This window comes from Nestor notabilis, unplaced genomic scaffold (assembly GCF_000696875.1).
Source record: "Nestor notabilis isolate BGI_N333 unplaced genomic scaffold, ASM69687v1 scaffold4952, whole genome shotgun sequence".
Lineage (NCBI taxonomy): Eukaryota > Metazoa > Chordata > Aves > Psittaciformes > Psittacidae > Nestor > Nestor notabilis.
In genome coordinates this window covers 375-12,449 of record NW_009917752.1, presented here as the reverse complement: position 1 = coordinate 12,449, position 12,075 = coordinate 375, and positions in this window count along the sequence as shown.

Sequence of the window (12,075 nt, the reverse complement as noted above, 5' to 3'; positions counted from 1 at the left end):
GCAAAGGCTACTTAGAAGTCTACAATTAACGACTGCCTCTCTGATGTACAAACTCAGTGCTTACTTAAGGAATGACTAGATTTTAGGTATAAAGTAAAACATACACAAAACACTGCTTATAGATTCTAACGGAAATCTTATTTTCCAGTCTTTCCTTTCTATCACAGAAAATCCTACAAAATACATTCAAAAATAGAAACGCCTTCATGGTCTTGGGGTTTTAGAAATAAGAGGAAGCCTTAGCTTCTTAAACAGCATTATTTTTAAACCATGCAGAGTTACAATGAGTTTTCATTTAGTTATTGCTTGCACATTATTAATCTGCTTAAGTCTATCAAAGCCATTAGTTAGGATTCTCCTGTATCACCTATTGAGATACAAATGTTGCATCACTTTTTGGGAATGCTCTTCCATTTCGAAAAGAAGCATTCTCTTGACTAATTAAATTGGTATTGAACACTTTATAAAGCCCTATTTCTAGGCAAGTGATTCAACAAACGAATGTGCCTGAAGTATAAAGGAAACTTTTCTTCTTTCAACTGTATTTCATTGTATTGGGATCCAAGACACTAATACAGCTATATACATGATATATTCTGGCCTTTGGTTTGAGAAAGACACCTTCATATTATTCGTAAATACAGAGTATTAAGAATACATTGCAACAACCAGAAAGTTGATCTTCACCGAATGACTGAATTAAAACAATACATTTTATATTGCCCTAGTGCCAAATAAGTTTATACCAGTCCAGCTACCTTTGGTACTGAACTATTTTGAACTTTACAAAGGACAGTTTTATAATGTACTATAGCAAGGCTTATGTATTCCTAATATATACTACTTTTGATACTATAGAACTTTTTAGGATCAGAAGGCACGCAGTTTAACCACTCTATAAAATGATAGCTATTTGGATGAATTCACTCATAAATAGCAAAAAAACCTTCAAGAGTCCAGGCCTCTGTGTCTATATCCGCAGCCAATGACCATCACCAGTAGTCCACTGGAGCCTTGCTCACCTGCCTGTGGGTGGACAGAACCCTCTAGCATTTGGTTTCCTATGCTGCCAGACTAGACGACCAAAGCAGTCAGTCTATAGACTATTTAGGAATCTACACTAATAAAACTACAAAGACAAGATTCTCATGGAGAAGGACCTGATTATGTTCACAGATTTTACAAGATCATTAGAAGCACAAAATAGGAATCTCTTCCATTAGATCGTTTTGGAGTAGCGTGCTGTTAAACAACCAGACGTGGTAACTTTACATCCAATATCCTTCCAACCAGTGTTAATAGTGCAAGTAAAAATTAGAGTTCATTGAGGTGCAATGTATCCTCAAAACCCAGAAACCTTCTCAAGGTATGACTGCCTAACAATACATCTATTTGTGTAACTCCCAGAGTTGGGAGCAATTGAGGTTTTCCTTTTCCAATGAAAGAATGGAGAAAGCACACCCTTTCAAGAACTCCCTTTGTGTACACATGTGCATGTATCCATACACACAGCATCTCTTGAAAGGGTTTTGACAAAAAGCAAAAGTGAGCTACATGACAGTCAAAAAAGATGGCAAGAAACAAAAGGATTTTCTTTTTAAAACCTCAGTTCTGTCTACTCAGTAAGAATTAAATAAATACAACAGTCACCCGACAGAGTCCACTGAAGAATACAGAAGAGTCATAATGCTCTTTCGGGCCTTCCACCACATTAATTTTTTTCTTTACAAGAGAAATAGGTCAAAACTGTGTGCATGTGAGTAAGGCCTACTTTTCTTCCAAAATAATGTAAGTACTCAGATTTTTATTTATTTATTTTTTTTTTACATCAGGATTAACATTTGGCGTGCAATTTAAATCAACCAAGTTATTCTGTAGGTAAGAATCATGTCACCATTATCAAACCTTTATTAGGGAATACTATGAAATAAAATATTACCAACCTATATGTTAATAAGAACTGAGGAAATAGTATTACATCCACTTTGTCACTTTATGTAACCTTGTATAACAAAATAAGGAATTTATTTTCATCTTCAGCTACCTACAAATCTAGGAAAAGCAATCCTGGACTCGGATGTTTTTGTTTTCTCTCTCTGTTTAGTGTGTTTGGTTTTTTTTAATGGCCAAAAGCCATTTTCAATGGTCTTGTTTCAATATGCTGGCAAAAAGCTTTAACAGTCTTACAGAAACTGGTTATTTTTCTATTCTTTGAAACAAGACAAAGTATTCCACAGCACAGAACAGCTGCAAAGCAAGGTTCCTTGCTGAAGATTTTGAAGGACTAGTTTTCCCACAATATGAAGAGACATTACACTTGAACTCCTTTTCTGAATGGCTTTTCTTCAGTTATTTTACTGCTTTCTCCATCACACAGTGATGATGTACCATTAGCACGTATCAGTTCTGCAACTGAGAAGACCACTTTTTCTGAGTCCCCTTTAGGTTTTGTCCAAATAGGAATTTCTGTCTCCTCCAAAATCCATCTTGCCATAAGAAAGCCACAATTCTTAAAGTGTTTTGATTTTGTTGATGTGATGTGTTTCCAAAATTTAGCATTTGGGAACAAGTATGTGTAAATCTTAATTCTCTGTGGCTTCACATGTCTTTCATGGTTATAACACTGGAACTTTTCTATACCAACTGTCATTCTGTTTGAACTATCAAGCTCTAGAAGAGGGAAAGTCACCATGACTCCAAGACAAGAAAAAGAGATGTCTGCTAAATGTGGAAGGAAAAAAAAAGACAATCTTTGCCTACAAGAGAGATAATTCAGACCTTTTAAGCCAAACTGCCACAACAGATGAGGATATTAACAGACAAAAATCTGCTTTGTTACAGTGGGATCACTCTTGCTAACATATCACACTGATTCATTAGAAAACAACCACTGAAGATATGCAATTTGTCAAAAAAAGTGATAAAGTTAAAATTAATGTAGAATTGAAATGATTTGGCTATAAATACTCTAAAGTTTCAGAACAAAGTTAAAATTATTTCAAAAGATCCAAGCACATGAATAAACAAATAAAACACTTCTTTCGAGTCTCATGATTCAGGCTTCCAAAAATCTGGAATTATCAAATTCAGTTTTATAATGGTTTTATAATGAAGATAATATAAACTTCAGGAACATCTGATATAAAATATTTTTAAGGTATCTAATAAATAAGTGTAGAAAATATATAGGTAATAACTATCTGTAAGCATTCAGTTCTACTTGCAGATGTCTACATTATTGACTTGCCCATTACTAGGGAAATAAAACAAAAAAGTTGATTTCAAAAGAAAAGAATATTTAAATGTAACTATTTCAAAACCTGAATATGAAAACTCAATTAGATTTTATATAAGCAGTTAAAAAAAGGAAAAAAATCAGATTGCTGGAAATACGGTGAAAGGCTCCAAGATGCTGGCATAACAATTACTGGATTAGCCCCTGATCTCCATTACCTGTGCACAGTAATATCAAAAACTAAGAAATAAATGGTAAAAATGAAAATCATACTCCCATATCTTAAATGCAGAGTCTCAATAAATTATATAAACCTTCTTTGTATTAGACTCCTTAAGTTCAGGACACAGCAATATTTAAATAATCTGAATAATTCAAACTGAATTTCTGTGCAAGAGAATGTCAGACACAGAGTAGGATTGCAAATTAAACCTGTAAATTATGCTTTTGTGCCAAAGTAATAAGTCACATGACCATACTATTTTTAGACACATGGAATTTTTTCTCCAAGCGCTATTTTTTAAATTGTTTACTGAATTATGTAGCTCTACTCAGCAATTTCCCTAATGAAAATACTCTTAAGATATTAAAAAAAATATGATAGCATAAAAACCAGCTATTCAGACACCTTAATGCAAACTCTACAGCCTTATCTGGCATAAGCATAATAGTGTTTGAGAGCTTGGGCTGCCTCTCTGAAATCTGGTATGCTACAAACCTGTACAGCATGATAGATGAATCGCTGGCAGTAGCAGGTTATTACATACTGTCTTTGTGTGATACACTAATTGAATGTGTAAGTACTTGGGGAATTTGGCCTCACTGTTTTATTTAAGAGATAGAGAGTTCCCTCTGTTTTCTAAAAGAGGACTCAGAAGTTCAAGGACATTTATAAAACAAAAAAGTGAGTGATTTTGATCCTTTTAAATGCTTTCGGTCCATGAAAATTATGGCAAACATTCTTTCTTGATATATATAAGAGGTCCATTAATTGTAATTAATCATTTTTAAATGAATCTCTATGAAGGTTTGTATACATGACTTTCTATAGTTTCTTTTTCTACTTACACTGGTCTGAGTCAGCTGTTTTATGAATATACTGTTTGATTTAAAAATACTCTTTCTCATTCTTATATTAAAACATCACATTTGGTTTGTTATTTAACATCTATGAAGTAATGCACATACAAAATACTACAAAGTACTTCTTAATATACTAATTAACAGCAGGGCACAGGATTAAAAAACCCCAAAACAATCAACCAACCAAACAACAGAAAACCTGACCTTTTTCCTCATTAAGCGTTAGATTGAAGGTGGGTATCTTCATCTTGTTCATTCCAAGCTGAAAAACAAAGAATCAACTGAAACAGTAGGCAGTACAGTCCACTTATGATGTTAAGATTTCAATATTAAATCATAGAATGATAGAATAGTTTGTGTTGGAAGGGACCTTCAAAGGTCACCTAGTCCAATCCCCCTGCAAGAAGCAGCGATATCTGCAACTAAATCAGGTTGCCCAGAACCACATCCAGCCTGGCCTTGAATGTCTCCAGGGATGGTGCATCTACCAACTCTCTGGGCAACTTGTGACAGTATTTTACCACCCTCACTGTAAAGAATTTTTTCTTAAATCCAGCCTCAATCTATACTCTCTTAGTTTAAAAACATTTTACCCCCCTTCCTATCACAAAAGGCCCTGCTAAAAAGTCTTTCCACATCTTCCGTATAGGCCCCTTTTAAGAACTCAAAGGCCGCGTAAGGTCTCCCTGGAGTCTTTTTAATTATTTCTTCAATTTATAAACACTTAATCAAAGAGGTTTCTTAGAATATTTTTCCTCCTTTGAAACTCTGAAATAACTGTTTCCACTTTGTATTTTGTACACACTTCGTTTCTATAAAACATCAGAAGCACAGTTCTAATCTTAAAAAATGCTAATGTACAACTTCTTTAAAAAAAAAAAAAAAAATCTCCTGAAGTTTAACATGTATTTCAGGAACAAAGTTCTCAACTGTACACATACCACTAATTTCAAAGAAGATTTTGTGCTTCTTGAGTGAAAAAACTTCTGTGTGGCTGCCCCATGCCCTTCACTCAGGGATTTACTTTTAAGAAAACCAAGGTATTTTTCACCTACCAAAATGAGCAAAAGCACCTAAATGTCCATGTCTCTGTATTCTCGGGTTGAATTCTTACATAATAATTACCAGATGTATTCACACTGACACCTTAATAAGGATAAATCTCACTGACCAATAAACTGTGAAGACTGCAGTCTGCCACCTGGAAAGGGAAACCTTTGTTTTTATGATAATAAAAAGCATTCTAATCTCAACTTCAGTACAGGGGTTGTGAAAGTCTCCTTGGAGATGTTTTACCATCCAAATCCTTTGGTTTAATGTAGAGCAAGATGATGCCTGGTAACGATGCTCAACTCTGTCCTGCTAGGTATCCATGGCTTTGCTCACCTAATGCGCTATAAAACCTGATTTTACTGCACGTGTAAAAGACAGTACACATGCTAAACTAGATAAAAACAGTTTGGTTCTCTTCAGATGGAACTAAACAAAAGGGTGAATCACATTCAAGCTTGACAAGTACACAGAATTCCACTAGCTCACCAAAGCAGAGAAAAAGAAAAATAAGAGCAAGGACCACAGGCACCCAGAAATTAAAACCATGTGTCCCTTTAAGGACGCAGTACATCCAAAAGTTTAAGAACAAAGCTCCAAAAAAGATAAGAACCTAGAAAATGCACTACTTCATCCTAATCAAAGGACAATGTCATGCCAGATACTAACTTAAAACTCAAACAGTTCTTTTTTCTCTGAATAGGCTTGAAAAACCCTCTCTGGAAATGCAGACAGTAGGAACGTAACACATAGTTAGCATGTTCTGGCACCATGCTCCAAAAAATGAGCTATTGGAAAAAATGTAGGCAAAGAACCATTTAGTCAGCTCTTCATCACAATGTATTTAAAGCGAGATCAAAAGAATTCATTTAGTAACATAAACATATTCCGTCACAAAAAACCCGCCATAACCAAAGCCATTAGTGTCATGAAAAAATGCCATAAAGTCTTGGCAGAAAAATCTAAGAAATACAAATTCAAGCTATAGACAGGTATGATAGGTTCCCACATTTGTTTTGCATGTATTTACTTTTTATGTTACACTTCAGCCTCCCATCTCAATGGAAACATGAATTCAAGAAAATCACTGGCAAACCTCCAAAGGTTCCTGAACCTGAATTTCACTCCATTTGCAGTAACAGCATTTCAAAGCATTTTACTGAATTTAAAAAGGTCATGTGTTTAATTTTTTTTTGTTATGAAAACTCTCACCTGTAAAGACCTTAAATACCACATACCTTAAGCTGAAGTATATTATCAGTAATAGGAAAAAGTTTGCAAGGAAACGAAACAAACCTAATCCTACAATTAAGTTGTCAGAATTACAGACACTGAGGATCTGAAGAGGGATCTCAGGAACAATCTGCTCAGCCCACTGCATGTGGCGGAAGCTCAAAATTACCAAGATCATCTCTGAAAGCTGCTTCTTTATGCAGTTTTAAAAATTCCTATCATAGATTTCATGACAGAGGTAAAAGATGAGTTTTTCATCCATATTTGCAGTCAGATACGAGGTAAAACAAAAAACCTTGGACTGTTTTGTCTTCACATCTATCCTAAATAATCCTTTGTACAAACTGAACTTGCCTTTTTTTAAAAAATAAATAAATAAAAGAAATAAACAGAGCAACTGCCACCATTGCTTTTATAAAAACCTCTTATCTTTTTAAAGCCTTATGCCCATCGTACAATGTTCTCTTTTTTCCTAGAATAAACAAACCCAATCCTTTCAGCTGTTCTTTAACAGTCCTGCTTTCTAAATCTGTCACTAGCTTGTTGCTCTGCTTTGCTTTCTTCTGGCTGATAAAGATCTTCTTTAAAGGGCAGTATCCAGCACTGCAAAATATGTTCTACGTAAAGTCTCACTGACAGTGAACACATACCAAATCTTGTGTCAGACAATAAAAATTTCCAGTGCTCTAGGAATGAAGATTGGGATTCCCACCCCTACCCAGCTCTCCAACTGTCTTCCTCTTACAGAGGGAACATGCATTGGAAACGCCTAAGTTTCTGAAAAAGGTATTATTTTTAATGCATTTCCTGAAGAAAAACGTAAGTGCACAGAAGAGGCATTTGGAAGGAAAATCATAGAATTATAGAGTGGTTTGGGCTGGAAAGGACCTTAAAGACCATCCAGTTCCAAACCCCTGAAATGGGCAGAGACACTTTCCACCAGGTTGGCCAAAAGGTTTGGACCAGGTTGCTCAAAGCCTCATCTAACCTGGCCTTGAACACTTCCAGGGATGGGGCAGCCACAAATTCTCAGGGCTAGTGCCTCACCACCCTCACAGGAAATAATTTCTTCCGAATATCTAATCCAAAGCTCAGGAAGAGAATGTCTGGGGAGATCTTACCGCTGTCTTCACCTAGCTATCATATGGTTAAGGAGAAGATGGAGACAGAATCTCCTCTGACATCCACAGTCAATGGATGAGTAGCAGCCACATATGCAACATGGAAAGTTTTAGGAAATATCAGGAAAATTATGGATCTGGCAGGATCTTTTCAATGCATAAGAATACCTGAAAGAAGGGTGCAAAGAAGAGAGGGCCAGGCTCTTTTCAGTGGTGTCCAGTAACAGGACAAGAGGTAATGGGCACAGATGGAAACACAGAAGTTCTGTCTGAACATCAGGAAACACTTTTTTTACTGTGACCATGAGAGAGCACTGGCACAGGCTGCCTGCAGACGTGGCCGAGTATCCATCTGCAGACATATTAAAAAGCTGTCTGGACATGATCTTGGGCAACCTGCTCTACGTAACCCTGCTTCACCAGGGGGGTTGGACAAGATGACTTCCAGAGGTCTGTTTCAACCTCAGCCATCCCGTGTTACTTCCAGATATCTCTTCCAACCAATATCACTCCATGGCTACTGTCTCATGAAAGCACCAGCTACCGGGTTTGCTGAGTTGAAGATGAAACATTACAGAGTTCTCAGGTAATACAAGTGTATAGATCTTTTTATCCAACATTATGGAGAAAAGAATCCTGTCTCTTACACACTCAGCAATTCAATTATCTCACAAGCCAGGTTTTCTTATAGACACTTGTCTTGGAACCTGTTCACATTGCAGATTCCCTAAATTCAATTACAACAGAATAACATCTTTGTTGGAATGCCATGAAACCTGAAAGCCTGCTCTCAGGAATTCAGAATGGACGCCAGAAAAAACACGTATTTCTAAATATAGCCACAACATTAGGTTGCATAGGTACGATTTACAAATGCAAAGGAAAAAACAATACCAAAAGATCTTCCAAATTTTCATAAAATCCTACCAAAGAAGATGGCTCTCCTGTTAGCTCTCTCTACTCAAAGAGGTAGCTCTCTAAAAAATACAGATTCAACATGAGTTGTGTACATCAAGTATTCTATGGGAATACTATACATTTCAGTTGAGAGGTGATCAGACTGAATTCTTTATTTTCTCTGAAGAAGAAAGTACTGATAAGAATGAGAATGAACCGATGTGTTTAAAAATCTTATTTTGATGCAACAAATATTGTACACACGCTACACTGACTCACCAAGATGTCCAAATAATCTATCGTAGATTAATATAACTTTATTTAAAAATAGAAAGGTACACATTTCTTGAACTGGAGCACTTCAGATTAGAGATCTCTTCAGTCTTTTCTGGAGGGATTTGAAAAAGCTTTGGAGAAATCTTAAAGCTATGGAATTAGCTTGGTATTTATAGCTGAGTTTCTTAGCATGTTCTTTGAGCTTCCTAGGACGTTCTTTTTCTCCATCTGCTGGTTGTTGACATGGTATAACCTTATATTTTCATTACGAAAATGCAAAAGAATAAGAGCATTTCATTTTATATTTTACTGTAAAGTTCTGGCTTCATCTCTGGGCAAGGCAGCTCCACTTTGCTACTGCAATATAATCTAGGTCAAGAATGGTGCTGCATATTTTCCGATACAGATAACTGGAATTCTGTTGTTTAATTATGTCAAAATATATTACTACCAATTATGACTAATACTCCATATGAATCACACTGTCACAAAACAGTAATTTTCTAACCATTAAAATCCTGTGCTTCATATGCTGTTTCAATACAATCTGTTAAATCTAGGTCAAGAATGCTTTTTTCTTTGTTCTCTTATCAGAAAGGTCCACGTATGGGTGCGCTATCTTGTACAAAGATATGAATTGCTAAATTGTTTACTTTTCTACTTCAGCACCATTAGATGTAGAAGATGTCTGCTGTTCTTCTGTTTAATTTTTCTTTTAACATTGGGTTAAATCTTTTGTATTATACTTGAAGTGCATTTTGTTACAAACTTTACCACCACAGCATAAAACTATCAAAATAAAATTAAAAGATGCCCATCTTAATAAATGCTTTGATTTACTTTTGAATACTTACCTACATTACTCCTCATAGTCTTGCTTCTAGTTATCCTGGGATCTTTTGGCTTCTTAAATTTCTTGATGCACTTTCAGCTTTGCTTTAGACAGTCTCCTGGTTAGATCTCGATAATGGGCTATTTCCATTGAGGCTGGCTCCTTGTCTTACTACAGCCCTCATCTGAGGAACTCTTGCACCCCACGTTACATCTGTTGAGACAGTTGCATTATTTAAATTAAAAAATGAGCCAAATGTTTTTATTTCACTTTTCTTGACTGCTTTGTAAACCCTAATCCAATTACTCTGTAGTATAAACTGTCATAATGTTTGCTTTTAAAGAAAAGTAGGATGGCTCTGAGTAGAACTGATTGAAAAAGAAGATACCTTTTACTACATTATGGTGATTCATTGTTCAGAAGAAAAGTAGACTTCTGTAAGTATGAGTATATGGATTCTTATGATGGAACTTTAATGCCTTTAAATTAGAAGAGGGCAGATTTAGATTAGGTATTAGCAAGTGCTTCCCTGTAGGGCAGTGAGGCACTCGCACAGTTTACCCAAGAAGCTGTGGCTGCCTCATCCCTGTTCAAGGCCAGGCTGGATGGTGCCTAGAGCAACCTGGCCTAGTGAAGGTGTCCCTGTCTAGTCCTATGAACTACTATGCATATGAAAAAGGTTGTATCTTTAGACAACTTGAGTTGTACTGATTCATGGTAAAAACATTCAACTAAAAAGCAAAAAGTCTAGGGTCTGAAGAGCTATAATACTTGTAAAAGGTTCCACCAGTACCGCCAATGAGCTATTAAATTAGTCTGCACAGGTAGACAGAACCCCCAGCTGAACCAGAATTTGGGTTATTCCATAACATCTGCCTGTATTGAGCCACTTCCTTCAGAATCACCACCAAAATGGCCCTGCAGTCCTCCGATGACTTGAGAGTTAGTTAGGCTTTGATTGTGCCCGTTTCAATTTCCCTGACACTCAAAGGAGTGAACAGTGTTTGCAGGACTTTAAGTCAATTAATTAGTTCTTTCAGAGGTAAAATGGATTGGAGCTCATTAGGTTAAAGGCATATTCAAAAGAGTTAATGTAAGGCATTAAAACATTATACCTGAAAGCCTGAGGGATTAGAAATACACATTTTAACAAATTCAGAATTATTGTGGATTTTTTTTTTAAGAATAAATATTTTACTAAAATAGATGCCACAGAGCCAGACAATGCTTTCTGAATCCTACAGAAAGTCTAATTAATTTGTTCTGATTTCCAGATCATGGATTTGGAATCTCTTCTAAACCCATTTGTCATCATAGTAAAGGTCTTGGTTGTTGTTAAAACCTTCTCCCCTAACAGAAAACCTATTGATACAAAATGCGAATGAAAAATTTCAGATAAGCCAGACAAAAAGGGTATAAGCACACAAGTCACATAAAGTGCACCGACTGCAAATAACAAATACAGTATTCACTATGATTATTAAAATATCTTCATTAAGTTTATAACCAAAACCTTTTTGCTTTCTTGATGGTCATCTGCTTTTGGCTTTTATTGACTTCATTAGTACCATTAATTTAACTGAGTTATCAGTTGACCAGCATACTCCCAATTTAAGGGCAAAATTGGGGCACAGCGTTTTGTAAAGATGGGTACAAAAGAGTCTTGGTTGTTTCAGTGGGTAGAGCTGCAGTAAAGGCTACTCGTGATGAAGTCAGACACATTGTGAAAGAAAAATGATACAAATCTTATGGAGTATGAGACACACCAGACTTTATCCTGTGAAGCCTTCACAGGGCTCACAAGGTTGGGCTCTTCCCTTAGCTACTAGCTTCAGCTTATCAAGAAACTGAATGCCAATGTTTGCTAAATTACTCCAAAAATTCTAGATCTTAAAATCTAACATCTAAACTTAAAACATGAGAACTTCTTAATTTGTAGAAGTGACAGAAAATTTAAACTTGTTTCTGCTGTATATAAGCTGCATGAAATATTGCAAAAAATATTTTTTTATGCAGGTTATTCATAAAATTATAGATAAATAAGAATTCATGGCTTCACAACATAGTTTATCTTTACAGTAAAAGACCTCAGATAGACGTCATAACCTACCATTAAAGAATTTGCACACAAATATATTTTAGATTGTAATTTCACTGTGGATATTACATTTTTCATGTAGAATTATTTATTAATGTTTAAACACATTGAAAAGTATTGATAAAAGACATATTTTTATGAAGAACTGCCCTCGAGCATATAATGCTAATCACAGCAAACACTGTAAAATTAATTTACTGGAAACAATTTCAATAGGTGGATGAAATAACCCAAGAAGGAAACCCAAGTC